The sequence below is a fragment of the Lissotriton vulgaris genome, chromosome 8 (genome assembly GCF_964263255.1).
Source record: "Lissotriton vulgaris chromosome 8, aLisVul1.2, whole genome shotgun sequence".
NCBI lineage: Eukaryota > Metazoa > Chordata > Amphibia > Caudata > Salamandridae > Lissotriton > Lissotriton vulgaris.
This window is the reverse complement of record NC_141696.1, coordinates 165,186,800-165,206,010: the sequence shown is the minus strand read 5'-3', so window position 1 is coordinate 165,206,010 and position 19,211 is coordinate 165,186,800. Positions and strand designations below refer to the sequence as shown.

The window sequence follows — 19,211 nt, the reverse complement described above, 5'->3', positions numbered from 1 at the left end:
TGGTCGGTCGTGCCACCATCTGAACCTCTGCCATCACCGGTGCGTGATCAGAGATCACTCTGGCTAAGTGTCCCACCTGATGAAGGTGCTCTGCAGTTGCTCAGAATGCAGCAGCAAATAAAGCCTAGAAAGCAGCTTGTCTACATGCGAATAGTATGTGTATTCTCTGATCTCCACAGGCTCAATATTTGTCATGTGTCAATGCTGCAACAAGTATTCTATTGCAGGTGATGCTCTCGCCATAGTGTGTTGACAAGCAAAGGCAAAGACATGTCCAGCATCTTGCCACAACAGCTATTCAAGTCCCCAGTGCAACTGATGGCATGTGTAGTCAGGAAGATATGAGGGGCTGTAAGGTGTGCAGGAAGTCAACTTCTATGTTAGGTGAGCATATACTCTAGTCAGGACTTTAGCATCAAGCAGGCCTCCCATCAATACCTGCTTTTTGCACTGTAAGGGGAGGCCTGGTGTGATCAGGACTAGTGCACCTTGTGCATAGGAAAAAAGATTCAATACAAAACAATTGACCTCCACATTTCTTGCAAGGTCTATCAAATTTGGATCTCATTAGGTTTGTTTCCCGAAGACACTCCACAACAATCACGCCTATATACAGAAAAGTGTGAATCTTATGCCACTTAATTAAGTTTCTCATGCCTCCCACATTACATGTAAAAAATCTGCATCTGTTATTACCTGCCAAGTTGGGAAAGGTTAAGAGTAGTACGGACAATGGAATGCGTATCTTGTTTCCTGATGAATGTAAACTTGACATACATTTGCTATGTGTCACTAATGTGTTATTTGAGGGCAAGACCACAATGCCAATGCGCTCGCATGCCTACGCTTATCAACGAGACATAGCCTAACTCTTAGATTATTCAAAATTGGTATGTAGGGCACAAACGTATTAGTCGCCATGTACAAATCAAGAAGGAAACAGTCATTCATAGACTAATTCGGGGGTCAGCAAATGAATGAGGCCGGCTTATAACTAATACTTCTCCAGGGGCACCACACTGTTGATCACTGCTTGGTTCACATGGGATATTGCCCTTGGCACAGGAATTCTGGTCTGAAAAGTGTAGTTGGCCATGTTTACTGAGCTACAAGCTCCCAAACTCATCCATTGTTAAATGTCTTCGAGGAGATGCCCTCCTACCATTCCTCAACATTATCAACACCTCCCCCAACCAAGGAAACTTCACATATACACTCAAGATAGGACAGATCCTCCCCCTGCAGAAGAAACCAAACTTGGAGGCGTACAATTTCACTGACTTACGCTCCATCATCAACCTCCCCTTTACAGGAAAGATCACCTAAAAAGTAGCCTTCACCCAGCTACCTAAGCAGATCAGGAAGATCAGTCTGCTACAGGACTACCAACCCAGTTTCCGACAACACTGCAGCATGCATGCCACGAGAAACCGTGGCCGATGCGCAGTGGAACTGTCCTATGCAGCTAAAGAGGAGTTTAGCTCTGGTTCACCCCTCAGCCGGCACCTACCCAGCCGGACATCGGATATTGTTCTCCTCGTCTCCCCGTTTTGTCTTCCACCTGCATTCCTTACCCCTGTTACCATTCTCCCTCTACCTTTTTCTTCCCTTAAGACTTGTGTACGCGCTAATAACTCTTATTATTGTGTAATCTCATGTTTTTCCCTCCTATGTCTATTCTTAGCTAAGTAATTATGGGCACTGTAATCTCCCTGATCCTCATGTAAAGCGCTCGGATACCTTCGGGTCCAGCCAGCGCTAGATAAAACTTTGCAAATAAAATCAACATAGTCAAACAAACATTGCTCCACACCGTCGAAACATGCATGAGCTTTTTTAAATAGTTCTGCAATGGTTCATCTCCTACCACACCAACTAATCCAGATAGGAACCAGAATGTTACATATGCACCATTATTTCTAAAGTGTGAGACCTATTTGACCTCTGAATAGTGGCAGTAACATAGTACTATTTTTAACATACAATCTATCTTCCGGTGTCAAATTCCATTCCATGTATCCTATATGACACTACATTGCTGAGCAGTATTTTCTACCATTTTGCTTCTCAATTCTATACCTTGTTAAATGTATTATAGTGCCTATAGCATACATACAAACTATATGTTTGAAGTATTTATTTATAAAGTTTTATATAGCGCAAACTTGATCCCGAAGGATAGGTGTGTTGCAAGTATGGGGATTGGGGGAAGGGGGACTTGCAAATGAACCACCTTCTGGGTTTCTGGCAAGACTGACTGTCTGACCCAAAATGGGCCTCTCTACTAGCATATTGTAGGGAAGAGGTTCGTAGGCCACCCATTTGCATTCTCATCTCAGCAGCGCTGGTGGGTATACCTTCGCAGGCATACAGCCAAGAAAAATATACTGGGTGAGACTTAAACCTCTTTGCACACAGACACATTCTCCCAAATGCAAAGTCCCATTGTGTTCCATCCCGTCAAGCTTCACCTTTAACAACAATATGGAACCCATAGGCTATATAATCACTGAAATCAAATTTGAACAATACATCGCCATAGGTCTAGCTTTAAATCGTCTCAACCAATATTTGTGCTACGCAAACAAATGATGGACGGAATGCTGGATAAATCATGCATTGAACCCCCAGTCAAGAGACCGGGGTTAAATCCAGTGTTCTTTTGTTCACCATGCCACCACAGTTTAGACCCAGCCATATGTAAATCAGTCTGGACCCTGATCCTTATTGGAACAGTCCAGCCTGAACTGCCACTGGAGTCAAGCTAGCCTGGCTGATGAGGGATGATACTCCGAAACTGGTCCTAATCCGGTCCAGAGATGACCTAGCCTAGCAATTCGGGCTGGACTGTTCCCATTGGGGAGCAAGGTCAATACTGATTTGCATATGGCTGGGTTTTAACTGGAATGGCATAGGGAGCAAAAACACAATGGATTTAGGCCCAGATCTCTGTACTGGGGTGAATGTTTGACATTGTTCAACATTCTGTAAATCAATTGTTCTTTTTGCAACCAACAATTTTCAGCACTTCAAAACCTCCCTTGAGCAGATGCAGAATTGATGTCAAGTACCTACTTAAACTCCACCTAGCAAAGTCTGGATCCTCTTATTCGCAAAGCACTTAGATTAGATTACCAGAGATTCAAGCCTGGTGTCTCCCCTCAAGAGACAGGCCAAGCAAATTCACTTTGATTCACGTTCAATATAGACCTCACATTCAAAGAACATATTGCCATTAAATTTAAGACAGCAGGGTACCAGCTCTCGCTCCTGAAGAAGGACTAATTCCTTTCTTTCATCAGCCAGCTTCAAGAGGGGAGAGGATGTGGCCCAACGCCTAGAGCGGTCAACCTTGAAGCTGGGAAACCGAGTTCGAGTCTCAGCAGGAACGCTCCACATCCTGTGATTATGGGCAAATCACTTAATCTCCCAGTGCCTAACAGAATGAATGTGTCCGTCTGCAACACAACTGGTGCTCATGTAAAGCGCTCCGATACATTTGAGTCGAGTTTGCGCTATATAAAACTCAAAAAAGCAAAAGTGTGAGCACTGGTCCTTCGCCACCTGAATGATGCAACGCTCTGTTGAACGGTCTCTCAGACTCACTTTAGCACATGTGAAAGATATCCTACATGAGTCTGCACATCTCATCAAGATCTAGAAGATGTTCAAACACATCACCCCAGCTCAGAAGGAACTAAATTGGCGCTCCAGATCCATATCATCTCCAAGACTAGTTGTGTCAACATCTAAGAAATTAACCGCCTCAGACAGATAGCGCCACACATAAAACCAGGTCATCACCACACTGGAAAGAAGAAAAATAAAACAATCACAAGGCAGACTTTCTTGATGGACACATTCAGGATCTGGAACAACTCTTATATCAACATAAGAACCCCTTCAACCCTTCTACAATTTGAGAAAACGACGAAGATCCCTTGACTGGGGGTGAATGTTTTGATTTGTTCTGCATTCCGTCCATCAGTTGTGTGTCTTTTGCTTTCTCGCCGTAAGTGCGCCAGGCATGCCCAGACGTGCGTCCTGGGATCACTGTGCCACTGGAACCATGCTATCCTGGCTGAAGAGGGGTGAAACCCAGAAACCGGTCCTAGGATGTTTGTTTCCGGTCCAGTGAGGACCTGGCTTGGCAGTTCGGGCTGGATTGTTCCCATGAGGCACAGGGTCAAGACTGATTTGCATATAGCCAGGTCTAAACTGGGGTGGAATGGTGAGCAAAAGAATGATGGATTTAACCCAGATCCCTTGACTGGGGGTGAATGTTTTGATTTGTTCTGCACTCCGTCCATCAATTGTGCATCTTTTGAAGATTTTTGAAGGGGCATCACCCGCATCCCGACACACAAAGCATCAGTAATAAGCGCTAGCGGCCCACTGTTACAAATGAACAATTACAATCAGTCACAAGGACAACTTAGTATGAATGGAGAGTGGCAAAAAGTTTGAGGCAAGAACTTTTAGGAGGTTATCACTTCAGACTACACTTGACTCATCAGTGACATCATCTTTCAGCCATCACAGTGTAATCACATCAAAGGGGACAGAGCACAGCTGATTGGGAAATGCTTCTCTATTACTTGAAATTACTGTGTTTTTGGTGTGAAGTGATTAAAATTACCTCATTGTCTCTGTGGTGCTCCAGTTCTCATCATGTAAAAGGACAAAATGTGCCTCAGAAAAGATGCACAATTATCTTAACCGTGTATTTCATATTTTAGATGTCATGCAGCAGGCTTTCCCCGTTTTTAACTGCTCAGCAAGCACTGGAAGAAGCCTCCAAGTTGCATTTTGATGGCAGTGGTCAAAGGATGTGCTTACGCAGGTTAAGTGAAAGAAAAAAAAGCATTGGTAAAGACAATCGGTCTTGCTTGATTGTGAAGTTAAGGAGTGTTGGTGATACAGTAGTGAAAGCCAAATGCCCTGATGCAGTTGGGATGAACAGGCACCTGTGGCTTGACCTACAGCTTTTGTCACTATTACTCAATTTATGTATTTATTTATAAAGTTTTATATAACAAGCACTGCTTACCTTTACAAAATGCAAGACCGATTTACACTGCTAGTGCTGGTTTTAAAAGTATTTAGCTGAATCCTGTAGGTGAAATTCTACCGAAAACAGACTGACCGAAATCATGGCTATCTTTTGTATATTTCTTTTTTTATTAAGAGTAAAGTTCGGGCCATACTTCCTGACATGTTGCTGCACTCCCTATACCTGTATGTTGATTAATACACAAACCTCTAAAAATTCAGCGCTGGATTCTTTTTGAAGGGCTGTTAACAAACACATGCAGGACCTTTCCACTCCAACCGCAGTCTAGGGCCTGCAATTATTAAATCTTGTATCGTGAAAAAGTGCATTTTTTCAAATTTGAGGGCATTCTAGATTGTTAAATGCAGAGCTGCCGACCGGCCTCATTAAATCTGGTCTGCAAAGAGTGTTTGATTAGTTATGATATTTAAAAAATACTCTAAATGAGTTTGAATCTGCCTCTTTAAAATGCTACGGTGCATGTCACAAACGAATAAAAGTTTTGATGCGTATCTGCGATGACGCACGCCGCTTTGGTCAATTACGCATAAACTTGGCAGGCAGCTCCAATTTCATTAAAATACCAGCTGCTTGTTTTGAATAACTAACTTCACCAGCTAGAGCAGGAAAGGGGTAGGAAAGAAGTTTACTTTTTTACATTAAACCACAGCGACTTTCAGAGGATCGCCTTCAAAAAAAAAATCATATTTTGCAATCACAGGCGGGGCAGTCACTCTAATGATCGTATTCTCAAAAGGCACATCAAAGGGACACTTTACTGGGCTGAAATTGACATTGCACTATTTAACCTGTGTACAGAAGTGAATCACGCAAGCTTAATTAGGTTTTAACCATACCCTTGAAAAGTATTCAAGTTTAAACTAGCCAATAGATACTGCTCCTGTGTTTGGCAGAGCACTCACTGTATAGATGTCCACAGAAAATGACACAAACCTACTGATAGTGAAACCAACAAGGTCTTGTGGGCGGGTTGAACACAGAAAGGGATGAAAGCCACCAATAGGAGCAAAGCAAACAAGATTGACATGAGAGCCATCCAATCTTGAGCAAGGATTAACTCAGTGGGGTATGTATACAAAGCTGCTAGACACACACAAAGCAGTGTGTAGTGAGAAGAAAATGCTCCTGTAGTGCACAGGTAAGTGAAAGAACTAATAAGAAAAATTTGGTTTTATAAACAGTTAAAGAGGAGGAAAGAAATTTAATAAGAGACAAAGACAATTTTGTTTCGGCTGCCTGGAATTTCAGATGGCCTTGGCAATTCTTAAAATTGTAAAGGGCATTTTGAAACAGTCACTACCACTGCAAGGTATCTTCCTACAAGAGAAGTCTGCAAACCGTGATACTAATAATACTGCTGGATGCTATCTCTGATCTTCCATGCTCCCTGGCATCGTTAGTTGACAGCTCCAAAAGTATTTTTGCAGGTGCATTCACAGTAAGTTTCGTACCTTGCTCTTGACTTTGGGGAAAGTCCAGTGTTACCACAGCCACAGCTGGAGACACGGTCTTTTGAACAGGCCAACTTTGAGGCCAATTCATGAATTGATGAAATGGTTTAACTGAAGGTCTTACTAAAGTATAATAAAAAAATGTATCCTGTAGTTTTAACCCTTCGATGCTTGTGACGGAACGGTTCCGTCACGAGCGCCGGTTGGGCTGTGCTTACGACGGAACCGTTCCTTCACGACCACGCCAGTTTCTTAGAACCTGCAGCACAGCGCGAAAATTTGCGCCGCGCTGAAGGTGTTAAGAACGGTGAACACGCCAGTGCACACTACAGTAATCTATATAAATTTGATTAGCAAAGTTTTATATGAAGAAAGCCAGGCCTTTCTCTTATCAAGGATTCACAAAGAACCATTCAGACATCTCACGTTCAACGCCACCTTCATATCTTTTCAAGAATTCTTCCGATAGCAAAAAGGTGGCCTGTTTGCGTGGGAGACAAACATACAAAATATCGCCCCATATAATTCAAACGGAGTTTCACTTGAAGAACAAGAGGGAATTCAGTTTTTCAGGGATCAATAGGTTATCCACACAACTATTTTAGACAATGAATCAATTGTATATTCCTCATTTCCTTCTCAGAGACATACGCTGCTAAGAAGGGCACCAATTGTTCCAAAACACTGCATGTAGTGATTAAAGGGCTGGAGACTCTTATCCTCAAGGCATGGAGCTTATAGGACACTTTTCTGAGTGGTCAAGAGTAGGGCTTAGACACCATTTTGTTTTGGTCTGGGTATCCAGAATTCCTAGATAAAAATGGTTACTGTAATATGGTGAAGCAAGGATGAATACATTGTTAACTTCAGCTTTAGAACTAGAAGGAATGAAGAGTAGAACTTTACTTGACTGTTTTACGACCAAACAACGGGGGAACCAAAACATTACCTGGATTTTCTTGGGTAATTTGGTGCTCAACAAAACTTCTAAGTTTCTTATAAAGTCAGAGTGATGAGGGAGAAGCCCTAAAGTAGGGGACAGAAAGTAGATTGGCAGAGGATTTTCTCACGTCCTATGAGTAAGATCGGAGTTTGGCCTGTGGTCATTTAAAAGAAAAAAATAGCAGCCATCCGGTCCTGTACTGCAGATCATCCTTATAGGTGCATTTACATAGCAAAATAGCCTCATTAATTTGGATAGTGATTGTTCATAAATTTTAGAGGATACAACTGACAAAGAAGATCTTTGCAGGACCCACAATCATCTATGAAATCTGAAGCGGCAAAGCCAGGCCAACACCATCAACTCTAAAACTACCCAACCAGTCCATAAGCGAATTCCTGAATTTTCTTTCAAAGCTTTGCAACCTTTCCAATGCTTGCAAAAAAGCACAGTTTTAAAAAGAAAAACGATTTGTGATGATTTCAGAGTATAAACTTTGCCACACTCTAGAGGTAAGAAAGCTTACGAAGCTTAGGGCCTTCATGTTTACCTTCCATTCCTAGTTGCATTGCCTAATGGACTAAGATCCTGCAGGACTTTTCTGTTTGAGATGCCCCCCTATATTGGCTATTGCCGTAGATGAGAATCCCACGTAACTTCACCGACTCCAGTTTGTTTTTCAGTGGTGGCTCCTGTAGTAGCAAAGGCCTACAGGAAGTGCCACACTTTCAGGTAGGTCTCCGGCACCTTTTTAGCACCCTTTCATTGTCAACCCACAGGAGGTGCTCAATGTCTTAAAAAAGATGTCACTAACTGGACCCTCCTCAATTTCCAATCCCTGAGGACAGGGTAGTAAGCCTAGAATGTCTTCTCAGCTGAAGCATATTCCTTTTTGCATTGTTTCATTTTGAAAGTAGCAAATAAAAAGAATATCATTATTATATTTTTATACGGAACTCGTCAACAGAAGAGTAACACTTTTTTTTCCAAGTTCTAGCTTGAAAGAAGTATTAATTACTCTTAAACTCATTATGATGTGGGTTTGGTGCATCATTCTTATAGTACCTTGCAGGAATTTCTTTGACTGTAGTACAGCCAGGACTATTTCATACCTGAAAAGTGCACTCAATCAAGTTGTTTGTCACATGGAATTCTTTATTTCTTCTACGCGTTCTAGACAGAAAACAATGACTTTTTGCAACTTTTCCCAGAACTGTCAAACCTTTATTGTGGTAAACAGCATTTGTGCCTGCCGCAAATGTAGACAGCTTTGGGGCTGTCTGTGTTCACAGCATTTGCCATGCTGAGCCCAGATCAATTAGCCTCGCTAGTGCTTGTTTTCAGCTGAGCAGCCATGTTGAGTGAACCCCGAACCCCTTGTGCTCTCCAGGCATGTCCCTTGCATACTAAACCCTTTCAACAAGAAGCCATGAAAACCCCCGATTTATGTGGGCGCAGAAGGGGGTTGTCGCTGAACTGCCACTGAAATGTGATTTTCAGAGAAAGCAGCATGTCACAGGGCTAGGAAACGCTATAAAAATGTCACAGTAAAAGGATGAGAGCTTTTTTCAGAAAATTTTATGTGTCTGACTTTACAACGCGCCGCTGACTACGCACCAACACTTAGCGCCTTTCTCAAGCATCCCCCGATGTTGTCCAGCGCGGATAAAGTTTACATTAAAAAAAGCCTTTGAAGTGGCCAACCACGTCATTTTGAACTGTATGCGCCTTTCAAATGATATGGGCACCCTTTTGTCCTTTAGTTACAGATCCGAGTTGGATCAGTAAATAAAGACATTTTTTAAAACTTGCACACGCAAGCATTTGTATGTGGAGGGGTCTTCGGCGTCCCTCTCACAGCACCAGGCATCACACGCACTGCATAAGCATATGCAATTAAGAGAACACAAAAGTACCCAGTAACAATCAAAGGTGTGTGCAGTGAAGGAAACTGAGAAAACCCCAGTTTCCTCCAATTTGGAAAGAAATCAGAATCCTAAGAAAGACACAGAGGCTATTATCTTATTATTATATATTATATATTATTATTATTATATTATGCGGTTATCTTGGCACTCAACTTGCAAAAAATAAAATAAAATAAAAAAAACAAGCAAACAACATTATAGTAATGGTGAGGTCTCAAACAAGCCAAGGATAATAGAAGTTTCCGGTAGACCAGGTACACATTCCTTCTTGATGTAAGGGAGTTAAGAAGGATGACCAGTTAGCTAGGTGGAAGCCCAAAGAAGAGCTTTGCACACCTCGTGAACTAAAATCATAATTCTAGCCAAATGGGAAATCTCCATTTTACTTCAAGGTACAAAGCCTAACATTATGCAAGACTACAGCCATGCAACAAATTAACTGTGGGCTTAAAATAAAACGTTTGATGGTGGAGGTGCAAGACCAATCCGCTGTTTTGGAAAAGGGGTCAGGGGACGTTCAATAGTAGGATCTGGCAGACCTATTCGGAGGTTCATGGCCAAACTTGTAAAGTAAGGAGATAATTCTGGGATTTACCCAGAGGGTCGAAAGGGGCTCGAAGGTGGAACGAAGACATTCGGATAGCACCATTTTATAAACTTTATACATGTAATACAACCAATCTAACCTAAAAATAGTTAAGGGCCAGGTCTTTTCACAAGATGAGGAGGGTACAGTGAAGTAAAATGGAAAAGAATTTCTCAAAGAATCTACAAATTGGGGAGGCAACAGAAGAAAAGCGGCGAGGTCTTTAAAAGCTAAGACTTAGGACCCGATTACGATGTCGAACGGAGCAGAGTAGGTCCGACATCGCTTGGGAACAGGGACCGAACGACCTCCTGTCATCGGTCGCATCCGAATTGCTGGGTTGGGACCAAACACAGTTCAGTGGCAATTCTATTCTTTACAATGGGAGCATGCATTCCGAACGGAATGCATTCTCTCAGTGTAAAGAGAAGAGGTGCAGTTCATCCCTGCACCCCGTGGCAGGCACCTCAAGGGATCAATAGGGGGGCATCATAGGTGCCCCTAAGCCGCCATCAGGAGGCCTTGCACCCATGGAGGCCCTGCTTGGGGCCCCTCAAAGTCAGATTCCTACAGCCTTTCTGCATCAGAAAGGCCGGCACAGAAAGGCTGTTGGAATCTGCCATCGTAATCCCTCGGGTGGAAAGAGCTGCCGGGGGATTACTTAAGGCTTTCAAAATGGTAGACAGACTTGAGCCAGTCAGAGGCCATTCGGAAATCCGGTTCGGATTCCTTTCTGACTGACCCCATCAAAAAAGGTTGGCCAGAAAGGAATGCGAACAGGACATTTCGATACGGTCATAACGGCTCCGACCGACAGTAAGAGCCATTTCCGACCGCATCGACTTTGCCCATTAAGTGGGGAAGCCAAGAAGGCTACAGTCAGAGTCAGTCAGCCTTTTGTCGATGCGAACATATGCATTATTTTGAAAAACTCTGTCATCACCAAAATTGACAACAGGGGTAAATGCTCTGTGTCCAGACCACCACATGTGAGCTGCAGGCCACAAAGATGCATGTTAGTAGGATTACTGGTTGGGTGATGCATTTATTGCAGATATGTGTGTAAAACATGCAGGTAACAAGTTTCAATCCTGATACTTTACAGAGAGGTATACGCCCGATGCCAGCAGTTGTATGGAACCAGCTACGGCAACCTGGATTCTTGTATGATTTAACTAATTTTCTGTTTTTTTGTGGTGGATGATATGGATACCACTGAGTCGAGTAGTAATTACCATCAATAAGAGCCAAACAATTCAATTAGCATTGTTTGCTATCCGTGGCAGCTGGCATATACAGAGGGTGGGGGCGCCTGGCACAAAAATAAAAAAGTAATTAAAATAATTACTCTTACCCTGCTTGCTCGGGTCTTCCAGTCAGGCTTCAACACTGGACCCAGGAAAATTCACTAACCAATCCTGGCGCTGAACTCCTGCAGCATGAGAGAAGCGCCAGGATTAGAGGGAACGGCCTCCTTCAGCGCTCCAGAGGACACCGGAACCTATGCTTTCTTTAACCCCTTCGACGCTCATGACGAGTTCAGCTCGTCATGAGTTACGCCTGTCGTACGCTCATGACGAGCTGAGCTCGTCATGAACCGCGGGTTTTTTAAAAACTCAGCGCACAGCGGGAAAACGCGTAGCGCGCATGGGGTTAACACTGCTGTCGAGTAGTTTAAAATGTGCATGTGTGGCTGGCCGTTGATAGAGAGCCGGCCAAAGAGACATGCGCCCTTTAAACTTAAAGTGCCCTGCCTATCGCAGCTCTCTGCTGCTGCCAGTCAGCAGCGGCCCGCCCTTGTCGGACTCTTGGCTCAGGGTTATTGAAGGAAAAAAAATGGTAATAAATGAACTTTATTGCCATTTTATTTTTCATCTCTGGGCAACGCTCCTCCGCTTTGATGCAGGTGTACTGTTGTGAAAATATTGCACGCTAAAGGATTTGTGGGAACGGAACGATATTGAACATAGCTGCTAGCACAACCAGTCCCAGCTCCATCACCGAACTAGGTGTATGAAATTGCAATAAATTAAATTCACATGCTTCATGATGTCCTATTGCTGGGTCTGGTGGCGTCGTGGACTAATGGATACACTGTAGGGGCCTGTGTTCGACCTCATGGTCACAAGTTCAAATCCTGCGGGTTCGCTCAGCCTTTCAACCTCCGGAGGTCGAAAAAATGAGTACAATTGAGTTGGGTAACAATCAACACGTTATGTTGTTGGAACTTTGCAATTGCCGGGAAACTATACAAAATTTGCAAATGTTTGCAATGCAAGACAATAAATCTTGAAAATGCTGTAAATTACTATTTTGCATATTCCCTTTGGAGCAAAGTAAGGGAAACACGTTTTCTCTTATGTTGCTTACAAAATTGAAAAGCTGTTCATGGGAGGAATTTCTTGCAAAAAAGAGTTTATAAAGGTTGAAAGAGGAGGAAAGTCGAAATCTTTCACTTCCTGCATCATTTGTTATCTGTATCATGATGACTGGCATTACTCCCAACGGAGGCCCAATACAGGTCCCGAAGAAGAAAACAAGAAAAATGCATGTAATATGAAGAATTTAAAACTACTGCCTATTTAGGCGATAGACAAGATTATGTGTATGAAAAAGCAAACCCGTTTTTTTTTTTTTTCGATTTTGTAATATTTTGAAGAGTGGAAAGAGAGAAAACGGGAGATGAGGTGGAGTGGAAGCTAGGATGTATCCTACAATTTTGGAAGGACATCAAAGTTTTTGGCTTGGATGTCACTGGCTTCTTCGGAAACATGTTAGTGTGGGGCAGACAAACCTGCCGAAAGTCTCTGTACATGTACCCTGTCTTTCCCAAACAGCCAGGCAGGACGTGCAAGCACAAATAAAAAGAAATAACCCCAACAAATGATCTTATTCGCTGACTTTAAAGAAACAAAAGGGAAAGTGAAGCCAAGTAGCAAGGTCCTTTTGTCGCTTCCGGGTAGTACTACTGCTTTAAATGTAAAATGGCTATCTCTGGCTACACTATTTTACAGATGCCACAAAGAGTCTTCCCCTCCCCTGCAGTGCCTGCTTGGCATACAGCTGCCTTCTACCAGATAATTTAAATACTTATCAATCAGCCAGCAGGAACTCTGACTGTAGATCTGCTCTTTTTGCAAAGCAAGCTATGACCCCAAATGATGCATGTAATTGTTTGTCACGAAATGCAAAACAGCCCAATAAATTAAGGCGATCTGGAGAGGTCAGCTGAAACTGGTGTCAGGAGTTTAGGAATGAAATGTCTAGACAATATGTAAAGCAGCCTACAAGGATTTACAACTAGCAGTGTGTATAGAAAGTCAAAAGACTTTGTGCTGGCATAGTTCAGGGCCCTTGTCTGGCTTCTATTAAAAAGGTACTAGACAGCACTGGACAAGGAGGACACTGCACAGGCCCCACTTTAGGATGGATGGCAAGGCAGAAGTTGAACATCTCATCTGTGTTTTTCCACCGCCTGCTTCTTGCTATTCAAGCTGCAATCCTCTGCCATGCTGAATATCCCATCTGTGCTTAGATCCCAGATTGACTAGAGTTAAGCGGACCAGCTTTTTTATACAAGGTAATGACATTAGTGCTTATAAATTGTCTGCTTTTCTGAGCTCTTAGGACTTATTTCCATAACCCTTTCCCCCTAAGATTTTTCAGGGCGTGAAAGGCTTCTCCATTTAGCCAGTATCTCCCTGTGCTCTGCCTTTGCTAGTATATATTGGCTGGATGCAGCTTTATGGAAGTGGTCTTTTGGTTTAGTGTGGAAAAACATCTGGATAATTATGCTCGATTAAAAAAACAATCCATTCAAGATCCATGCAAACTCTAGAGTCGAGAGCCCTTGAAGGCCACTCTGAGCTTTCCCAGCTGCTGGCCTCATTAACTTTGCTGACAAAAGGTGGAGTTGATAACTTAACTGGTGGCTAAAAACAAAACTACGACTAATGCGTCCTCCCACATTTTAGAAGGGCTCATAGAGGTAGTAGAGCTAATTACTAATTTAGGAACTTAAGCACAATTGACTCAACAGAAAATCCTGCCTCACGATGCATATGTTCTCGTCAAGCATACATGCCGCAAAGAGCTAATTTACTCTTGCAAAGATGCTATGAAGGATCAGCTCAGAATAACGGACAAGGACATTTACCTTTATAAAAATGGCCCTTGCACACACCAAGAAACCAAGAATGAAGAACTGTAGAACGGTAAAAGTTTCAGCCTCCAGCCTCCTTATCTGTGCCGGATGACTCCGGTGCTGCACCCTCGCCAAGATGCTGTGAAGGATCTGGTACAGAAGAACAAGTTACTTATCTTCAGTAAATCTCTTTCTGGTGGTTACTCCTAGGCACCAGACTGAATCTGGACATTTCTCAGCATTTTCAGTAATATGGTGTAATGTATGTAACTGGGTACTGATAAAGCGCGCAGCTACTCCACAGAGTGTCCCAGCGCTGAAAAGACCACGAGACAGACAGTAAGCAAAGCACACCAAGCAGGTAGGCAGAGATCGAATGTTGGAATAGCCGGGTTTTTAATTTCCTCCTACAGGCGAGGAGATCCTGCACCTGTCTAAGAGAGAGTGGCAAGCTATTCCATAGCCGAGATGCCACCACTTGAAAGGATTGACCACCCATACGGGAGCGGGAAAACTTTGGGATGGTCGTCAGGAGCTGTACTGACGACCTCAGAGTCTGTTGCGGGACATAGTGCTGAATCCTTTTCCTGATGTATGGGGCTCCTGTTTTATGAAGGGCCTTAAAGACCAAGACTAGCGCTTTAAAAAGGATCCTCTTTCGGACCGGTAGCCAGTGCAAGGATATCATTTGGGGGGGGCATTCGCGCCCTGGGGCCAACCAGGAGAATAGCTCTGGCCGCCGCATTCGGAACCACCTGCAGGCGACCTAGTAGATAGTCCGGTAGGCCCAGGTACAGGGCATTGACGTAGTCCAGCCTTGATACAATCAAGGCCTGGACTGCAGTCTTTCTGTGTGAGACCGGGAGCAGGGGAAGAAAATTCTTTAAGACTTTCAATGGCCCAAAGCAGGTACTGGCCACAGTTTGAATCTGAGCCTTCATGGACAGGACATCGTCCAGCTTGACCCAAAGATTCTTCACGGTGCTTATGATATTGCAGGGGGGGGGGGCATATCTTGTGGCCACCATTGTTGCCATGCTTCGCAACGATTAAAGCCAAAGAAAATCTCCAAATTTTCCGGATTACACTTCAATTGGTTTAGTCCAAGCCAGGAAAACACCTACGTCAGGCAGGTATTTATTTCACTGCCTCTGAAGTCGGCATCCTTATCACAGACTGGATATATGTTTTTAATCAAACAGAATATAGAAGAGTTGAACTATTGAGCAGCACGACTGGAAGGCTGTCTCTTGTTCTATTAACTTCAGAGTAAGTGTATTTCGCGTAGGTGTTGCACTACTTTTCACTATTTTTCACAGTGGTGATGGTTTCTTTTTACGCTGGTTCTATTTTGTATTGTTAGTGTTTTTGTACACAGCAGGTTTTACATTTGAATAATGGTTATCCTACTATGATGATTGATAAATATTGTGTATAATGTTACAATGAAGTATCATTGAACTTGTAGATTCCTCTATGTGCAAAACATTTGCTCATGTTTGATTGTTTTTTTGAATTACAGTGTTGCCCCTGACGAAGGGACAATGAAAAGTCCCGAAATGCATTGGGCTATCAACATCTACATTGCTTAAAAGAAAGAAAAATATATTCATTTAATTGTTTTTTTGTTGTGTTTATTGAGAATTACAGTGAAGCTGCTCATTGGTTATGTGAAAACAGAGTATTCACTAAAAAGTGATATAAATCTTTTTGTTAAAATAAAATGGAAACAATTGATTATCATGCTTTAAGTTTTATGTTTAAACTGTTTTAAACATATGCAAATCGCTAAATAGATGTGCGTGCCTGAGTCTAGCAGGCAATCTAGCTAGCTAGCCCTTATTTTGATTTACATTAGTGTTCAGGTACACTCAATCAGACACAGCGCACTGATCGAAAGATAGATACAAACCAGATCATTTACAAATATAAAACAAGGAGTGCATAGACCACCCACTTATCATATCCTGAATACAGCCTGTCTCGAAGAGACAGCGCAAGCGCTGCCTGGGCGATACCTAAAAAAAACATTGTAATAGTGGGTAGTTGAAGCTCTTATCAACGTCCATGTGGGTGAGCGGGTTCTATGCCCGACATCTCCTACTTCCTGATTTTATTTTCCTTTCATGAGGTCGAATCTATCTGAATAGTAATGGCTGTGACGAAGATGTTGTGGACTAAAGGTAAAAACAATTACTGGTGAGTAGAAGAGGTAGGAAATTGCAGTGAGAGTTGAGGTAGGAAATTGCAATGTGAAAGTGAGCAGACGGGTGGCATCTAATTCCTGTCCTTCTGCCCGCAAAACTCCTCCAGGGGCTACTGGGATATTGAATTTCTAATATGCGAGATTGGACTCTGTTCCCCTCATTGAATATCCCCACATGTATGTATGTATGTATGTATGTATGTATGTATACTTGTAAAGCGCACTGTTACCTCGTTACGTGGCGTCCTGGCGCTGTATACCGCTGGGGAATGCGTCCTGGCTTTCCCTGTGAGAGGGCACCCCCAAGGTGAAGCCAGGCATCCCCAGCGCTGCTAGGGCCGTTGTGGAGATTAAGCAAGCTATTGCCCAGAGTTGCAGAGTGGGACCCATGGTTAGCGTAGGCACCGAGGCGAGAATTATCGAGTCCGCGGACATTGACCCAAGACCCTGCCGCGTCGGGAATTGAACCCTGGTCCCGGGCCGACCTCTGCTTCAGGGTCTGCCGCTTCTAACCAGTGAGCCACACTTCTCCACATCCCCTGCTCTTCCCTCCCCAGCAGGAAGTGGAACCCCATGTCACCAGCTATATGCACGCCCATCAAGAGAAAGGAGGTATTACCGTCCCTCGAAAAAGAGCAATGCTATATGAGGGAGTGCTTGAGTTTCCTCGTATCTATGACTTTAATTGGCTAAACATGGCACGTCTCAATTTGGCCGTTAATCTGTTGTTGTGTGATTACGGCTCATCTACCCTAAAGAAAGTACATGCAGCATTTACAATCACGAAACAGGGATATACTGGCATGTTCCCCACCATCAGAGCAGGAGCGTAGACACCATTGGTGCAGCAGTTCTGTGGCCCACTGAACCTTATTAATTGCTACCTATTACGCAAGCTGCAGCCAAAGGGGCCGCTTTCCCTTGCTTGCCCCAGGGACCGCGGCATCCTTGCTAGGCTACTGCATCACAGTCACGGTTATAAACCATATCCACCACAAGGTGTTTGTAAGCCCAGTCTGCACTGTAGCAGCACTTCAATTTAAACCCCACTGAGCTCTGTACTATATAGGAGAACATTTTGTCTAGCTCTCTGCCTGGAGCCAATTGCAACAATGAAAACAAAACATTCATTTTTAGGTCGAAGCACGACCTGCATTCAATGCGAAGCATTGATTGCAGTCAGCTTCGACAACTATTGTGATCCGTATTTGGGAATGTGGACACGACTCAGACGCGCACTTTAGCAGTCTCAGATTTGACCGCGGGAGCGCGCGTCTGAGCCGCGCTTGCGCAGATGATGAACTTACAGCCCCTGCTTTCGCTTCGCTCGCATGCATTAACGGCGCACACACACAGACACAGCCAGCCCCCACCCCTCTGCATGCACGCACACACACAGGCGCATGCAGGCACACACATACAGGCACACAGCCCCCTCCCCCACCTCCCTCCTCCTCCCTTACCTCACCGGAGTCGGACTCGGGTTCGCACCATCTGCCAAGGGAGCCCCGCAGAGCACTCAAGCTCCTCTGCCACTCTCCCAAGAAGCGGAGCTCTCCCCATAGGCATGGGGGCACCGCAGTCTCCCCGCTGGTCTTCACCCGGGCCCCCTCCGGGGACCCGGGACTTCATGCGGCACTTCTCTTCTCCGGGCTCGCGCTCGTCAAAACGAAACTGGAGTGGTGCGCAGGCAGCCCCTGCCTTCCCACTCCTCACAGGCCGGCGAAGAGCTGATGGCAGCGCAGGACTGGTTTCTGTCCCCCGGGACACCACGTAATGTTTTCTAGTTTTGGTAAGTGTGTCTGTGAGACACCTCGAAATATGACAAATCCGTGGGTTGGGGGGAAGGGGAGACAGAGCAGGGGACGGGCAAATGTCAAAATCGGTGCTTTCTCGCTCTCATTTTAAAATCATTCTGCGCTCGTTGCAGAATGAAAATTCGTGACATTTTATCTCTGCGGCATTCACCATGCGGTGCCGTGCAGGAGAAGGAGGCTTTGTGCGCAGTTCTGAACCTCGCTCTTTCTCTCATCCACCCTCTCCCATCCCCTCTCTCTCCCGTGTTGCTTGTTTTTTTAAGTTTTCAGAAGTTCTCATAGGACTGTGAAAGTCCAAGCGAGCTCCTGGTTCTATACAGTTGGTAACAAAAGCAATCCTTTTGGCTACTACCCCCATATGTTGGCATAAGTAGTAGGTCTGACTTCATTTGTGCATCCAGCACAGGAAAACCGCATTTGTGAAGGCCTCCGTTTACGCGCTGTGGGATGTGATCCACTGACCTCGTGCCTTTGCCAATGCTTCCTCTGTTGTGATACTGGTTTATTGTGCGGTTCTTAGTACCTGCATATTTTCGGGCTGTGGTGCTGAAAACAGAACCTAGCTAAATAAACACATTTGTGTGAATGTTATCTATATGTCTCCGCCTTTTATTATGCCACCCCTGAAAGTGGTTGATTGGGTAGCAGGTTAAGTGCAAGTTCATGTTTTCGCTGCTAAAGCACTGCTCACTCAGCGAATGTATACATTTCTGCTGTGTCTCAATCAGCCTCCGTGACTTTGTGTGCGGGATTCTGAGCTCATTGTAGTAGGTGACAAATGAAACTTTAGTGGTGTTACTTATCCACTGTAGCATTTCCAAGCACAGTGAATATATGCAAATGAGGCTTTTAAGGTCTTCTACAGCGCTAGTGTAATCGATTGTGAGCTGATTACAAAATATCTTTTTATCCAAATTGCCGCGTTTTGCTTCCTTGATGGGTGCGCGCGGGGCTGTTCTTCTGCATTCTGCATGCTTTATCACTTCTTTGATGCAGCCACTAACACGCTGCATTCATCAAGTGAAGAGTCGGCTTTCAATGGGGGCAGCCTCTCTCCACAGT

The 19,211-nt window shown here is 44.1% G+C and overlaps 1 protein-coding gene across 1 annotated transcript in view; it reads right to left on the bottom strand.

Annotated features, from left to right (window-relative positions):
- Positions 1-19,211, bottom strand: part of ACER3 (alkaline ceramidase 3) — a 187,371-nt gene that overhangs the window by 109,137 nt on the left and 59,023 nt on the right. The window lies entirely within an intron of this gene.